Here is a 16,589-nt window from a genome sequence, read left to right as displayed (position 1 = left end):
AACTCAGTGGCAGCCTTCATCAAGTTTTCTTCTGAAATTCAGTCAGCCATTAAAGGCTCTTAGTGTTCTTGTTCTATGTTGTTTCTAAATAGAAATTCTTGCCTTGTTACAGCCTTTCAGCTTCTATTCCAAAACTGTTTAAAGATGAAAGGTGTTGCCACTCCTGTCGGTGCAAATTTGTCTTTTGCAGTGCTCTTCTAGTCTCCTTAGAACCCCAAGCTGCTGACAGTGTCAAAAATGCCCTAAAATCTAGCAAGCATATGATGAAGTTTCTGTTTTCTTCTTGTTTTCACCTGAAAAATGAAAGACTTGTCCTCATTCAGCTTGCTGAAATTGTTTTATTTTCATATTTGGACCTAAAGTTATTAAGAAGAGAAACTGAAAGATCTGCTCAAATGGATATCAGATGCACTACAGCCCCAAGTGGTATTAAAAAAAGGACTGGTCCTTTTGGTAGTGTTGAACCAGGCATATGGAAGACTCATTTGGTTCATGAGATCAGTTGAAAGTAAAACCTGTGAACTGCATACAAGGTAGAGGTGTCAGCAGTGACAGCTTCAATTGATTATCTACTCTGTCATATCACTTGCTAACTTATAGCTGATGACTGGTGCTTTCTTGTTCTTGGAAGCTCTTCTTTTGTTGATTAAATCATGATATTACCCTGATACCTCTGAGAACCAATAATGTTCTAACAGCCACCATCTTTTCCTAATAGCCAAGTACAACATACTTTAGCAAGTCCAAATTATTTGAGGCTGCTTACATGTATCAAAAATGCTTCCAACAAGGATCACACAAGGCATAAAGTGTGAGTTAGCTTTAGCCACTGTCAGTTAAATCTATTAAATTTTCAGGTGCTCAAATCAACTTTGTCAGGATTATATTGGAGACTCTTCTTTAATCTTGTATTCTTGTCATTCCCTTTGGTCTCAGTTGATTGATCTCTTTGAGGATTCTTCATGAAGTTCTTAAATAGTTCATTATTCATGGGGGTCAGACAGGCTTCTTCAAACCAGAGAGACCCTGATTCCACAACAGATGATGCATACAAGCATTTTTAAGTGGTACAGTAGTGGTTTTTTGTGTGCTGGAAATTAAACACCATTTTATAAGACACTGCTGTAAATGCTTTGCCCTGTTTTAATCATGAAAGATGACGATGGCATGCTTTCTACATTTGAGTTATAACAAGATGACTGTTACATGTCTGGACTAGGTAGTATACAGGACAGAACTGGAGCTTATAAATTTGTGATAGGGCTCACACTGTGCTGGGGTTTAGGCAGGAGGATGTGTATCTAAAGTAGAACAGTCATACAGCTTTCAAAGAAGAAGGAACTGGCTGCCCTACTTATGACCCTTCCCTGTTGGCTGGGTGAGAAGGAAAAGTAACTTATAAAGTCTACCTTCCTAACTTCAAAGTAGAAAGGAACTGGGAAAAGGACAGAAGAAGGAAAAAGAATACAGGAATTAAGGGGAGCACCCAAATATATTCAAAGTGCTGATCCCCGCCTTCGGGAACTTGTTTTACTGCTTTGGTTAGCTGAATCATGAGGTTGTTTTTATATATTCCCCCAAGACATGCAAGCTCTTAAAAATTCTTGGCAGAATGCCAGTTATTCTCCAGAAATCTTTTCCACTCTGCCTCTAAGATTTCAGCATGGGATTTGCTGTCAGATTTTTAGGGCCTGATTCATAACAAATTTTCACATTCCTTACATAGGACACTTTAAGAATTTACCCAGAGAGAGAGTGGATATATGTAGGGTAGCAGCAGGAGACAGACATTTCTCAACTTCGTTTAGAGGAGAGAGGGACAGGGAATATTCATAAGAAATCATTTCTCTAATGACTCCATGTATTGACTTCTGTACTGCTCAATACCTGTGCAAGTCCTCACCGCACAGTGAGTGTGCAGTGCCTTAATTGCCTTGTTAGAGAAGAGAGGAATCTCTCCACAGCTGAAAAGCATGAAGTCTTGCAAGCATCTCATACTGTATTAAAGGTATTGGATACCTTAGTACTGTAATTATTTGCCTTGCCTGCTTGAAGGCTCACTAATAGGTTTTTCTTAGATAACTCAATCATTCTGTACTTTAAACCTCACATCAAGTTCTGACATGGATGGTCTGAACTTGCAGTCAAACATCTGCCCTGGAAAGCCATCAGTCTCACTCTCAAGTATCTTAGCTGTAGGTTCCTCTGTCTTGTCAGAGTTCAAAGGAGCACCACGTTGGTTTTTTCCCCTTCTTGCTCTTGCCTCACCTAAAACCCATTCCTTGTAATTCTACTTGAATTTTTGACTCTCTGACAGAGGCTCCTGATCTTGTCATCACAGTCTTTCTCTCTACTGTATTTCCCAAAATAAATGAGAAAAAGGAACCTGGAGGTATTAATCTAAAAAAAATTCCAAACTAGCTGTCTCTGTGACTCCAGACTACTGAATTTCATAAATGTTGACAGAAATACATAATAAAGCTTAACTGAACATTTGCACCTGCAATTCTATGCTGAATGCCTTTTTTTGGTTCAGTGTAACTGTGTTGTTTTTTTTTTTCTTTCCCAGTGACTGCTTTTGGAGGAACAATATCCTATATGAAGCACACAGATAGACACAGTGAAAATGTGTCTCTGCATGTAAACCCCAAGCAAGAATAAAAAAGTGAAGAAGTAGTCTGGATTTTATATTAGAGCGTAAGCTCATTCTCTGAGGACAGCATTGCCTCAGCTTTGGGGAAAACATTCTTATAAAGTCATTGTTTCTTCACTTTCTAGGGTCTTTTATAGCTACCTGGTGAAGTATCTCCAGAGTTTTCTTTGACATGCATAGAGAAAATTCTAAGATAAGGTAAGTAGAAGTTGTGTCACACATTTCATCATCACTGTCCTTAATAGACAGTGGTGGTATGTTGTTTATTTTACAAACAGGGAAGTTATACAGATCTCTCTCCACACACTGTTCCCATGTCCACACCTACACAAAATCTGCTGTTTTGTTTTGACCGGGAAATGTCAATTATCCAGTGGTTTGGGGCTGGCAGTTCATTTGAGTTGTCAGTAAATTACAGACCACTAGTATACTACCAGCATAGATCCTTGCCAATCCCCATCACAAACCACACACCCCATCACACCAAGCATGCAGAAATTAGGGGATAGGTGAGGGGTCACTGTTAGTGTTAACCAACATGCATCAAATTTCTACAGTTAAAAAAAAAACAATCAATTGCTTAGTCAGAGGTATCTACTATGGTTTGAATTACCCTAAAGTTTCCTACCTGGCTCACAGCCAGGCTGTTGTAGATTTCTTTCAGCTCCTGTGCAATATCTGCTATTCCTATCTGGATGTCTTAAACACCCTAGGACATCTTAAATGTTCTAAGCACTATATGCCATGTGTGGACAATTGGAGCAGGTCCTCGGTGTTCAGATTTCTGAAAATATGAGAAATAATTTATTTAATGTCTTACAGGCTTAATATTATGTGTTAGTGTATAAGATATATCACTCTGTAGGCTTTCAAACCCTTCTGGGAGTCAGTGTACTTTGTAGCCAGCTCAGACTGAAACGTGTAAAGGCGTCAGGTGCCATCTGAGGCATCCTAGGACCTGAAACTTTCCCATGGGGCTGACAGGCGAGATGTCAGACCTACAAGAGACCCCTGCCCCCCAACACACACACGTTTTCTGGTTTGGCAGTGGGATGCCCTTGGGCATCTAAAAGGACACCGTGTTTAGGCAGCCGGATCCCACCGCACAGCTTAACCTCAGGAGAATTCGGGTCCCTGAACTGGGAGTCATCCGGAGGATCCCGACCGTGGCTGTGTCGTTCAAAGGATGGTACGGTGCGAGTAGTACCTCATGCCCCTGGGGTGCCCTCCATCTCAGCACCCTCAAGGAAATGCTCTGTCTTCCTCGATTTCTAAGAAACTACCCTGGCGAGGACACAGAAAGGAATTTCTGGGTCAACGGCTCTGGTCCCCTGCTCACCTGAGAGCACAGCGTTGCAATCCCTTTCCCAAAGCTGTGCGGTCCTTTTCGTGGACCAGAGGAAGAATTCCTCATCTCTTCCCGCTGCCCCGTTCAACTGTGGCCCACTCTTTATCTTCCCACTCCACTCGGCTTCCTGGACTCCTGCCCCAAGACATTTCCCCCCGGTCTCTTTAGCAGTCGAAGTCAGAAGAAGGTCAGCTCGCAGTGTAAATGTTTACACAATAAACTTTGCTCTTTCTGTACTTAAAGATAACTCTCCATGTTTTTAACCTCCCAGTGAACCTCTCAATAGCACTAAGAAGTCTGTCTTCTCAGTGAGGCCTAGAAAAAAAGAAGAGGAATATGTATGTAGGTCAGGCTGTTTTAGAGAGCCTGTGAGCTCAGGCAAACAACTACCTCAGGCATCAGTGTAAGACAGACCATTTTCCAATTCTCCTGCACTAGAAAATCTGATTATTTGCATCATGAGGTTTGTGGTATTTGATGCCTTTGTTAAAGTTTTCCCTCCTGGAGTCCTGTGATGTTGCTTTTCATTGAAAAATAAATTAACTTCTTAGCTTTTATTATAGAATGGGAAAGCTGGAAGACATGAAACTCAGAGGTTCAAGATTTTGAAAGGAGATTAAAGATATAACCTATTTGTTAGTATTTTGTGAAGGGTGGAGAAAAGACGGAGAAGATTGAGTCAAGATTTTTGAAAGCAACAAGGTAACTCTGTTCCCCATACTTTTCTACTAAGCCCACCCAACAACTTTTTTTAAATAGAAATAGCCTTTATATATTTTAAACATTTCTGTGTTCCATTTGCTGGCCTTTTATTTTCCTGTCTCTGAAATTGTCTTGCTTTTGTTTTTTTTTCTTTTGTTTTGTTTTTGCTTTGCACATCATAGCACAGAATATGTTCAAGGTGAGATTTGAAAACAGATAATGCGTAAGTGCTGTTGGTGTTGACAGGAAGTCTCTTATATGTGAAGGGCAGCATAAGATAAAACTGTTGTTTTTTCAGTTTCCAAACAAGTGGCTGATAGAGGCTAGTCTCTCATACTGAAAGGAAGTAGAAGTTGACATGATTTTAAAACAAAGATGGGGGATTTGGGGCTCAAGATGGAAAGCTATGTTTTAAGCACTCCGAGATCCAGTATAGCTATTTACTGACTGGGAAATGTGAGAGGGAAAGCTCAAGAAAAGAAGAGAAGATCCGGGTTTCCCCCAGAAGACTAATCTAAGTTAACAGCAATCAAAAATTGCTATCAGAACAGAATAGCCAGTTGGCCTGGTTTTGCATCTGGAGGCAAGCGTGTGAGCAGCTACCCTTGCAATGGTCTCTGGGTGGTTGGGAGAGGGCTTGGGGCGAGCAGGGGGTCAGTCTGTTAGTTCATCGAGCTCATTCTGCAAAGGAACGGTTATGGAAGTCTCTGTTCTCTTGACTGTGTAGATAATATCGGGATTTGAGCTTCCAAGTCTGCCCTTCCATCGCTTCCCATGAACGGTGTTTTCATGCAGAAACAGGTGAAGAAAAGACAAAGAAGCGCATGCACATGTGTATTTGCTTATGGGTAAAGCTATTTTGAGTTAGTTGTTTTTCATGGGTAAGCAGGATATCCAAGTTAGTTTTCTATGATTTATAGTGGGATTTTTATATAAAAAGCCACACTATTTCTGTAAAGTATTATACATTTCCTTTAGGGAAGGCTAAATCACCCATATTAATTCAACTAAATTCAGACTTCTGTGATAAATGAGGGAAATATGGTTTAGATAGTCATAGGAAATCTGTCCAGCAGTGTTATGATAGTCAAATGGACAAATAAAAAAAAATTGGTTGAAGCTGAATAATAGACAGTCTGTCACAGCAGTATAATATAGTGGCAAACAAGGAAAACAAATGTGTTTATTTTGAGACGTTACTATAAATCACCAGTAGACCTAGAAATATTTCTCTGAAGAGGGCACTGAAAGAAGTAAGGTTGTATGAAAACATATGCATAACAGGTTGAAGCAAATCAAAGGCTTTGAACCAAAAAGGAGGAGCTCTAGCAAAGCCCCAGGGAATTGTTACCCTACTCTACTCTCAGTTGTTTCTTGGACCATATGGTTTTTTACTAAGGCTTCGCTTCTGTATGTGCTAATGCAAAACCTAAAAGAAAATTTGAAGCTTCTATTTTTGAACACATGACAGCTCAGACGTATGAATATGAAAGCTCAGCACGGGAAGGAACACCAGTGTAAAACTACTACAATATACTCACTGATAACTACTGATATAAGAATGTCTATTTTTTGTTGTTACCAAATTTCAGTTTGCTTCATTACATGTAAAAACATGTATAATTGTCAGAAAGCTGATACAGTTGATACATTGACATGTGTGAAATAATCTTCTGTCCTTTCTCACCCCTTTCGTCCAGCTGAACACCTTACTAAGATGAAACTGAAGTTTGTTAAATGGAGCTTTTATTGTTTGCACCAATCTCCAAAATACAATTTTACCACAGTTATTTTTTTAGTATCCTCTGTGTTGCAACTGCAGTTAACAATGACACACTCATGTTACGAATCTACAGTGGTTTGTCATTTCTACAGCAGCAGGCTTTGGTAAAAACCTATTTGTGGTGTTTACAAGAATTACAACAGCACCAGGGATTTGGACATATTAACCAGAGGCAGATAGAGTTTCTTAGACCGGCTGGAATTTAATTTCAAATAACGAACAAAAACATTTGGTGTTTTTAATGGGTTGAATTTAGCAAAGAGTGTTTTGAAGAAGCTTGCATCAGCTTAAAAGAATAGCCACTGCAATCTTCCTGATGCAGTTTTGCTATGGTATACCAACAATCCAGCATGGTATATGGAGTTATAGGATAAAAGCGGAACTGGAACACTGAAACCAAAAATGGTGCCAAAATGCAAGAGCTCGGTGTCTGTGGCAGTGCCCCTGGCAGCAGTGTGGGCTCCCCAGGCTCCATTCTCATTGGAATTTCCCTTTGCTACCAGGTGGCTCTGTTCTGCAATCCTGTGATGGATATTATGGGTTCACTAGTGGAGATACTGGGGGAATATGGTTGTATAACACAAGGGCGGTGGGCTATACCAATCCTGGGCTGCTAAAGTGCCTTAAAATTGTTTTATTCTAGTTCTTTGCATTTTCTGCAAGTGAAGTCGTGAGGCTCTAGTCCCTGAGTGTGCCATAGCCCATCAGAAAAGGAAGCTTGCCTGTTCTTTCACCTGCGGACACCAGGTATGTTTCTAGAAGCACTCTAGAATAAGCTGACCTTGTTCTCCTTCCGTGGAAGCACAAGTTAGATCCATTTCTTCTGTTTCTATCCCTTCCATTTTATTAATCTCTCTCAAAGAAAAAAAGTATAAAACAGTGGTGACACATCTCTTTGGCTTTCCTGGAAGTACTCAGACACAGGATGTCAGGACCTGCCGTGTGGCTGTCCCGTTACTGGGTGCCACCACACGACCAGTTGAAGCGTATCAGGTTGTGTGATGGGAGTGTTCATACACGTGAAATCATGTCTAGAGGCTGCTCGAATGTACTGTCGTAACAAAATACAGGGGGTGAGTGAGATTAATGCCTTTTACGTGATGTGCCATGCTCATATACTTGGCTGCATATATGTACACAGCCTTGATAGAAAACAGCAAATGCCTGCCTTTTGGTCACTGCGACGGTAGAGAGGACACGGGGCTTTTGGGACAGAAAGTGCCAGGCGGTGTGTCAAAGACTAGTTGCATAATTTTGGCAGGCAGGCTTTGGCCTGCAGGTTAAGCGCTCCTGGTGAAAAACGTAGTGGAGAACTGCAAGATTTAGAAATGGGAGGTTTCTAGGTAAAGTCTGAAAATGGAAGTTAAATGAGAGCAAAAGAGCAAGTTATAGAACTGGGGAGCTAGAACAACACGAGAGGTACAGTTTCTAAATGTTGCTTCTGGAGACAATATTTATTACAAATTAAACCCCAGTCTCTTGGTACTGAATTTTGGTCAAGCAGGGGTGGCTGATAGCTATAAATCCTAAAGCTGGTAAATATTTTAAATTGGTAATCTGCACATTTTTCAAACTTCAGAAATTTCCTTGTTGCACTTTGAAATTTTAAATGACGCTGTAGGCTAGAAAAAAAAGCAGTGTGTAGGATGTTGCCTCAGCTGTAAGTCCCCACTCTGAGTGAAGCAGAGCTGGCATTTGCAATGAGATGCTCCAGATAACTTCCCTGAGCAGCCTGTGAATAGCTGCTCTCACTGTGTGCAATGGTCTCCTTTACTTTGAGCAGATGCATTGTACATAGCTGAAAAGGTGTGGTCCATTCCCACGGAAAGTTTTGGTTCTGATGAATAGAAATTATCCCCACAAAAAGTAATCAAGGAAAAAAAAAAACCACCAGAAAGCATTTCCTGAGACTTTTCCCAACTGCCTCTGTGGAGTAGTTTTAATTTCAACAGCCCCCAAAACTATTTTTAATTTGTGCCACCCAAGAAGGAGCACAGGAGGAAGAAAATAGCAATGGCTCTGTGTGATGCATGTTAATAGCTAGAACGTCCTGGGCTTAAATGTGGAGTCTGAACAATGTGAGTATGGATCAAGGATATAAAAAGCTGGTTGTTATGTGCTGTATATTGATGGCATTAAATCAGCCATAAGAAAAAGAGTTAGAAGCTGACAGCAGTTAGGGAAGGTTTGTGTTTGCTGTGTGAGAAGGTGAGAACTTTCCACACAAATTGAACATGATGCAATAACATGCGATATACCTCTACGTACTTGGACTTTGCCCTATTTCATTTCTAGGGGTAAAGCTTATGTTTTCCTTCTGAATGCCCAAATATTTTGAGAAGAATGAAGATTAATTGCAGAAAAATGTTTTTGGAAAGAGACATTGTGGCTGAAATTCCACTCCCTTGGCCTAATGCAGTTTCTTTGCATGCCTAACACAGCTTGCAGGGAGGTGAGATGTCTCATAAGTGTGCCCATCTCTTCAAACCGTGATTGCAGGTACTTGTTTGGTGGCAGGATACCCTGGTCACTAGGTTCTCATATATCCTTTTGGCTCCCCACAGACCTACTGCTGTTGAGGGTCTCTGTAGACCCAGCATGTGCTGGGACCTTTGCTGTAGCTGTGTCCCAGTAATCGCTGGACTGGCCTTCACCACTGCAGTGGAGGGGGAAGTGAAAGTCCCTCGCAGTCGGCACAGCTACGCATGGTGTTTGAAAAGTGTTAGTGTTACCAAGTCTCATGATTTCTTAGCTCAAATCCACTTGGAAAAAAAAGTGAGTCTGTAGCCTTGGTGTTTGTGAAGGAAAGCTTCAAAAACATGACCTGAACTCACCCTGCATTAAAAGGCAAATAAACCACACAAATGTATTTATTTATTTTTCAGTAACTCATGTTACAGCTAATCTCATGATGTTTTGTGGCTTGACTCACGATTTTCAAAAGCTTGAGGTTGGCAATAGTGAGTAATACATAGAATGTCACATACAAAGCAAAACCAGCTTGTATTTAACTTTTTTTTTCCCTTTTTTTTAATTCAAGGGTTATATAATGCCAAAACCAGATTCTGCTGTGGGCTCTAGCCTGCTGCCGTAGGATCTGTGTTTGACAGTCCAGGCCTCCGCCTTTAGTAAGAAGAGCTTGAATCTTAACAACTGCATCCTATCCTTAAGTAAACAGTTCTGTAAGCCATGAAACTAGTGAGCTCTGTTTCCTTATGGATTTTTGTCTTCATCTTTGAGGACATCATCTTCATCATCTTTGAGGCTTCCCTTCAGGTCTCACTGAAATTGCCTAATAATTTAAAAACACATGGGAGAGATGCTGGGGGCATATACATCTCATTTTATTTGGAAATGTCATAGTTTAACCCCAGCCAGCAACTAAGCACCACACAGCCGCTCATTCATGTCCCTCACAGTGGGATGGGGGAATCAGAAGGGTAAAAGTGAGAAAACTCATGGGTTGAGATAAAGACAGTTTAATAGGCAAAGCAAAAGTCATGTGTGCAAGCAAAGCAAAGCAAACCAAGGAATCCATTCCCCACTTCCCATGGGCAGGCAGGTGTTCAGCCATCTCCAGGACAGCAGGGCTCCAGCACGCCAAGTAACGGTGACTTGGGAAGACAAACACCATCACATCAAACATCCCCCCTTCCTTCTTCTTCCCCCAGCTTTACATGCTGAGCATGATGTCCTATGGTCTGGAATATTCCTTTGGGATCAGCTGTCCTGGCTGTGTCCACTCGCAACTCCTTGTGCCCCCCCAGCCTCCTCGCTCGTGGGGTAGGGGGGAGAAGCAGAAAAGCCCTTGGCTCTGGGTAAGCACTGCTCAGCAGGAACCAAAATATTCCAGCATTATCAACCCCATTTGTAGCACAAATCCAAAACGTAGCCCCATACCAGCTACTATGAAGAAAATTAACTCTATCCCAGCCAAAACCAGCACAGGAAATTAGACTAAAAATAAAAGCTTCTCTATATAATATAGGTGAAGTCGTCAAAACCAGGCAAAGGATAAAAAGTTGAAGCCATTAATTAATTAATTAATTAATTCTGTTGCTTGTCTCTTGAGGTATATTTCAACTATTGTTTGTTTCTGTTTTGCCTTTTGTATTTGCTGCTTTTGCACTGGGATTTTATATGGGAAGAAGGGCAGACAAATATAGTCTGAAAGGAATTCTGAAGTATTTAATAATTACTCATTTTCCAGATCACCTATTATGATTTCATTAAATCCATGGCTCACTTTTTATAGCACAAAGAAAGGCTTTCAGCATACAACAATGATGAAAGAGTGAATTAATTTTCTTAGCAGCCATTATGATTCACTTAGTAGTACTAATTTTGATTTTCTGCAAAAGGATGCATTAACACTATGTTATTATCACTACTAGAGGATTCTCAATCTGGACGTACAGAGATGTAAAACATTACTGTATTGCCACTGGTTATTGCAGTGTGTTGCCACTGATCATTTCCAAATTATTTACCCCGTGGGAGCATAGCACCTTTTGTGAATCCCCATCTGTGCAGCCAGAGAAGGGCCGGTTATCTCACGCTGCATGCAGGGAGCATAATTGTCTCTCGGCCTATTTGCAGGGATTAATCCCCAGCCTGTATCTATAACTGGTGAGATAATTAACTCTTTAATTATTGATTCACACTTTGTGCCATGCACACATACAATAATTACCTTCATGTTTTCTTCTATTCTGTTGTCGCAGATTGGAGCTGCTTTTAGCTAGCCAGTGTCTTTCCCAGCCCTTCAAGAGAATGGGCTCTGCATACTGAGATGTCTGTCCCCCGTGAGCCCTACTGATGTAAAAATCAGCTCCTTTTTTGCTCCTATCAGTAAACATGGAACATCAGGTTGGTGAAAAAGGCTGATTATGCAAAATTTCATTACAGTTGCAAAGCAAAGCAAAGCAAAAAAAAAAAAAAAAATTAGTATACTGTTGGGAAAGTCCTTCCTTCAGCCAAAATATGACATTGAAAAAAATATGTTCATGCTTTTGTTATTAAATATTTAGAATTTTCTGCATTTTTGCTACTAAGAATAAAATTCTGATGCATTTTTTATTTTTAAAAATCTAACTAAGCTCTACTGCTAATTAATGTTATCAAAAGACATAGCCAGATTATTCTGGTGTCTTTTTATCTCTGCATGATAAGTACCTTCAAATATCCTCCCTTCTCCCATTAACAGTTGGATGTCATTTGAAAACTGGGTAATAACAGTAACTATTCTCAGCAGAACTGTTGAAGCCCTCCCTCTGGAGGCTGCTATACAATAAAATATGCATTCCACATTTCAACTGTAGAGGTATACATGGCTAGAATTTTTTTTCCACAGTAATTGAAAAGCTAGGGATTTGCAGGCAAAGGTAGCTGCAGGATGTCTTCTCAGGTTGAAGAGGTTGCAAAGGTTGGTCGGAGGTCAAGATCTCATGGACCTTTCCATACTGATTTCTTAATGTATCAATAGGAGATTTATCTTGTATAAGTTCTGTGTCCCGTCACGTCCCTGTCCCCTCCCAAAGCATTAAATCTTAAATTTCTTGTTTTGGTATCTGATCACAACTCCCCCTCCTTCCCCACCTCATCTTTTTTTTTCCTGGTAGCGATAATGATACACTCTGCATATTTCATTTTTGCAGTGTAAATGTAAAGTAAGAAACCTACTTGTATTTGCAACAAGGTAGGTCTGTACTCTTTATTAGGTTGCTTGTCTATTATTGCTAATATAGTCTACATGTCAGTGGTTGACTTGATTGCGGCTTTTCTCACACTCACACAAGACGTATGTTGCACATCATTACGCATTTAACCGTAAGTCTTCATGCTTCTAATGGAAGAAGTTAATATCAATTTCACATGTTAGTTTGACTTTTTGAGTATGATTTTAGTGGATAATCAGATGCCAGCTGTGGGAATTCTGGCTTTGTTCTTCTTTTTGCGAGAATTTTGGATAGAATGTATTATAAGGAGCCCATGTACTTTAGTAATTGTTCTGTAAGGCTCGGCTTGAGATTTCTAATTCACCATCCCTGTGGACACCTATGTTAAGTAGCCAACTTCCCACCGTTGCATTTGCACAAGATCTCTTGTTGATTTCAATGGAAGGAGTATCAGATCTTTCTATTTTTAGTGCTATAGGAGGCTTTTAATAATCCAGCTTGACAATATCCATGGTAGTTTATACAATTAGCAGAAAAACATTTTCAAACAGTCATTTTCCCAGTTGTCTGCTTTCAGCTAAAATTTTTGTTATTGCTGAATGCACAGCCCTTGTACTTGTTAGGTAATTTACAGTAAACACTCGTCCTCTTAATTACATCATAGTAGCTTAAACAGATTTGTAGAGCCATTAAAAAATCAATACTTAGCTTTTAGGTGATGAATTAATTAATGGAGTGTGAATGCTGAAAGTTTGCTTTATCCAGCATGCACTATGTCTTTTCATAGCTTCAGCATCAATAGGGGGAAGTGCAAAATTGCATGAAGTTAATACGTTGAAAATGCTTAGGAAAATGTATCACTTTCTGTCTGGCCTAGTGACAATTCCTGTACACCTTTGTGTTAGTCCAGAAAACTGGCGCAAATTATTTTATGTATAAATATATGTATAATGTACATACAAATCTATTGCCCCTTGCTTTAAGGCCTGTGTTTTTAATTTTCTCTTTGTGTTAAACCCCAGTTGAAGTCAAGGTGAGTTTTACATGAGGACTTGGTTTGGAAGGGTAACTTGATCAGCTTTGCAGCAAGAAAACACAAACTTAAAGCAAACTTAAAAGGTATATCTAATACAAGTTCAAATACGTAAGAACACAAACAAAGTGAAAAAAGAAACGTTTTCATTCTTTTTTTCCAGTCTTCTTGTGTTACAGCTAGGTCTAGAAGCAAAAAAGCCAAATGTTGGGAAGAATAAGTGTGTTCTCATATTGTTTCTAGGCTGATTATGGATTGATTTCAAACAGCACTTTAAAAGCATTTCATAGGATCATTTATAAGTTTGTAATTGATTCTTTGTTCTAAACTAGGATGAGATGATAGAAAATGCTGAGACTGGTAATTACCTTTTTTTCCCTAAAACTATTCAGCATTGGTTAAAATTAGTAGGCTACAAGACTGTATGAAATAAAAGCTATACAGCTGGCATTACACTGACTAGCTTGTAATTCTCAGGAGTCTAAGTAAGTCTACATATTCAAAGTCCTACATATGTGATAAAATCCTTGCCTATCAAAATACCTATTCCTGACTTCTGTTACTGTCCTGTATTTATGCAGTGAAGTCCCTTTAGAATTTTTTTTTTTTTTTTTTTTTTTTTTTGGTAAATGCAACTTCATTTTCATGTCCTTGATCTGTCGTGACACAGGAGAAGAAGCAGAAGTGAGATTGTTCATTGTAAGGAGAGTGTTGAACTGATCCAAGTAATGTGTTAAATGGTTACACCAGGAAAAAGCTGGAAATCCAGAAGCATGAAGTATTTCTAATTTATGCTGCTGAATTAGTTCAAAATTTAGTTTTGATTCTGCACCAAGAAAATTCCACACTACCCAAATACACAGAATGGCTGAAGATGAAATAGCAGCTGACAGTAGTAGCTACTTCAGCACAGTCACTAAGATTCATTTGAATTTTATTATCTGGGATTTATAAACTGTCTAGCTATTTAAATGCATGTCCTTGATACACAGCATATCTGCTCTTCAAAACAGTTTAATTGTTTAATTATTAACTGCAGTCTTCATTCTGTGTGTGTGGGGAGTGTTAACATAAATATGGAGTTAATTTAAAGGATTACTAAAAAGAGTGTTCTGTTGTACCACTTGGTTATATTTTGATAATACATTTAGCATATTCATACCTGTGTCAGAATTTCAACAAGGAACTTAAAAGAACCCCAACAGGTGTGTCTTTCGTGCTGGGCTTCTTATCACTTGAAGTCCCTTGAGCAGAAGTAGGTCAACTGTGCTGTAAAAGGGGATTTTTCACTTAGCTTTCAGGTGTGGGAACAAAACATGCCAGCTTTGAAGTGTTCAGGCTTTCATTTGTCTCTTGGAAGGCAGACCACTCTTTCCTCATTTGGCTGGAATTTGTGCTTCTACTGTATATACAAATAAAATAGAAAATATCTGAACCGATATTTTATAAGAAGTGGTGGCAGACCTGGAGATGGGGCAGCATTATTTGATTTTAAAGCTGTGCTGGTGATTGGCATACTACATTGCATTTGAAGTCTCTTCTCTGTACTACTGGCTGTGGTGCATATATGGTTCCTGTTGTTTTACTCCTAGTTCACTCTTCTGTTTTGTGTTTAGAGAGATTCTTCAGGAATAGGCAAACCTGCTCAGATAAAATATGAACTGCCACATCCTGAGAATAGCATCTTCTGACATTCAAGCTTAGTGTTAAATACTTTTTTTTTTCATATTTGGGATCAAATAGGAAGAAGGGCACAAAAGAAAAAAATATTTTGAGATATTTATTTCTGCATACAAACGAGGAAATCCTAAAAACACACTTTTTTTTTTCTTTGTGGATGTTCAGTGCAATTTTTCACACTCAAAGATTCAGCTAAGATTTTGTTAAAAACTAGGCTTTAGAGTGCTTGTGGAAACATAACTGAACTGAACCAGATTAAATATTCAGTATGTGAACAGTGTTTCATATTTCAAAGGACTGTAACTTATTTTATCTCTTCTTGCTTCTCATTGAGCAAAGATAGTGGAATAAACTCTCTTGCTCCTTCCATCAATTTCTTCTGTCTTTGCCTTCTCTTTACACCAGTTTTTAATGTCGTGTGACAGCTAAGGTCTTGTACAACTGAGCCATAGCCATCATCTCCAGGGTACTTTCTATACGAGGATCAGAAAAGAGAAGCCAACATGATTAAAGCTTCATATCTGTGTCTATAACTAGGTGTCATCTGACAGCTAATACTTGCTATAGAGAAACTTCCTATATTTTTAATTTGCAGTGTTTGCCTGCATCTACATGCTAATCTTTCTCTTTTCGTTGCATCAATATTAATCTAGCTTGTTTCTTCCCCTCTGCAAATTTGCTTTTACCTGCAGCTCTTACCTTCCTGCCTTCTTTTATACTGTCCTCTGTTTTCAGTGACCCATCTGCCCTCCCACAGTACAGCTTGCCAATAACTCCTCTGCTTTGGTATTCCTCCTGTAGGTTCAAGTCTTTACAAACACCTTTTCAGTCCCACTTTCACTCCAGTCAATCCCATTTTCACTCCTGTGTTTTATAGAAGGAAGATAAAAGAATATTTCAATTCTCAGCTTCTCTCACTAATACCTCTGAAAAAATAACCAGTATATTGTGTCTTTTACATCAAAGTTCATTTACATCACTCCTTAACAGAAAAGTATTGCTCTCAGCAGAAGTAATAATAGCAGTGATCTTTCTAACCTGTGTTTTTGGAGTATCCTTCCATATTCTGTGAAGCATTTGTCTTCCTAAAAATGTAGTAACATCTCTAGGAATGTAAAAATCTTAAGAACAATCACTCAAAACTTAAATATAATACAGTACATAGCATTTGTTTCTCCAGCTCCCTTGATTCTGCTGTGAATGGGGGAAACAGCGAGAGGCCCATCTCCATGTAGGGAATTCCAGGATCATGAGACCGCACTCTCCAAAGCAGCAAAGGGTGATGTATGCACCACCGCATTAAAAGATAAATTCCTTTAGTTGAGACTCTGTTGTTGTGGGCCCACATTTTTCTAAGACAGGAGTTTTCCTTTCTGATGACTGGTTCATCCTTTCTCAGAAATCTGCAACGTACTTTTTTTTTTTTTAAGGTATCAGTAAAATTTGTGATAGTAATAACCAAATTCCTATATTTCTGTGGTATAACTGTTTACAGGCATTTAATTAAGTTAAAAATAATAATAACCCAGATAATAATACTTCTATGTGACTCCTGTATTATTCTTAAGCAGTAATATTGGTTTACTGTTGAAATGTTAGTCATTTTTGCAAGGCAGCTTTCAAGATGTGTCATCAACTTCTATTGGGAAGACTGGAATATGTTCTGACACAGTTCTGTTCTGATGGTACTGAAAGGATGAATTAAAAGATGA

General features: G+C 39.2%; 1 long non-coding RNA gene across 2 annotated transcripts in view; it reads left to right on the top strand.

Moving 5' to 3' along the window:
• Positions 1-2,570: 2,570 nt before the first annotated feature.
• The window catches only part of LOC142042346 (uncharacterized), a 35,731-nt gene continuing 21,712 nt past the window's right edge, over positions 2,571-16,589 (top strand). For both annotated transcript variants that reach the window (XR_012653713.1, XR_012653714.1), the window contains exons 1-3: positions 2,571-2,697; positions 2,779-2,851; positions 4,565-4,703. This is a non-coding gene — a long non-coding RNA (uncharacterized LOC142042346). The remainder of the gene's footprint in view (positions 2,698-2,778; positions 2,852-4,564; positions 4,704-16,589) is intronic.

This window comes from Buteo buteo, chromosome 20 (genome assembly GCF_964188355.1).
Source record: "Buteo buteo chromosome 20, bButBut1.hap1.1, whole genome shotgun sequence".
In the NCBI taxonomy this organism is placed as follows: Eukaryota; Metazoa; Chordata; class Aves; order Accipitriformes; family Accipitridae; genus Buteo; species Buteo buteo.
Note: the sequence above shows the minus strand (reverse complement) of the source record. Positions and strands in the feature narration are given on the sequence as shown.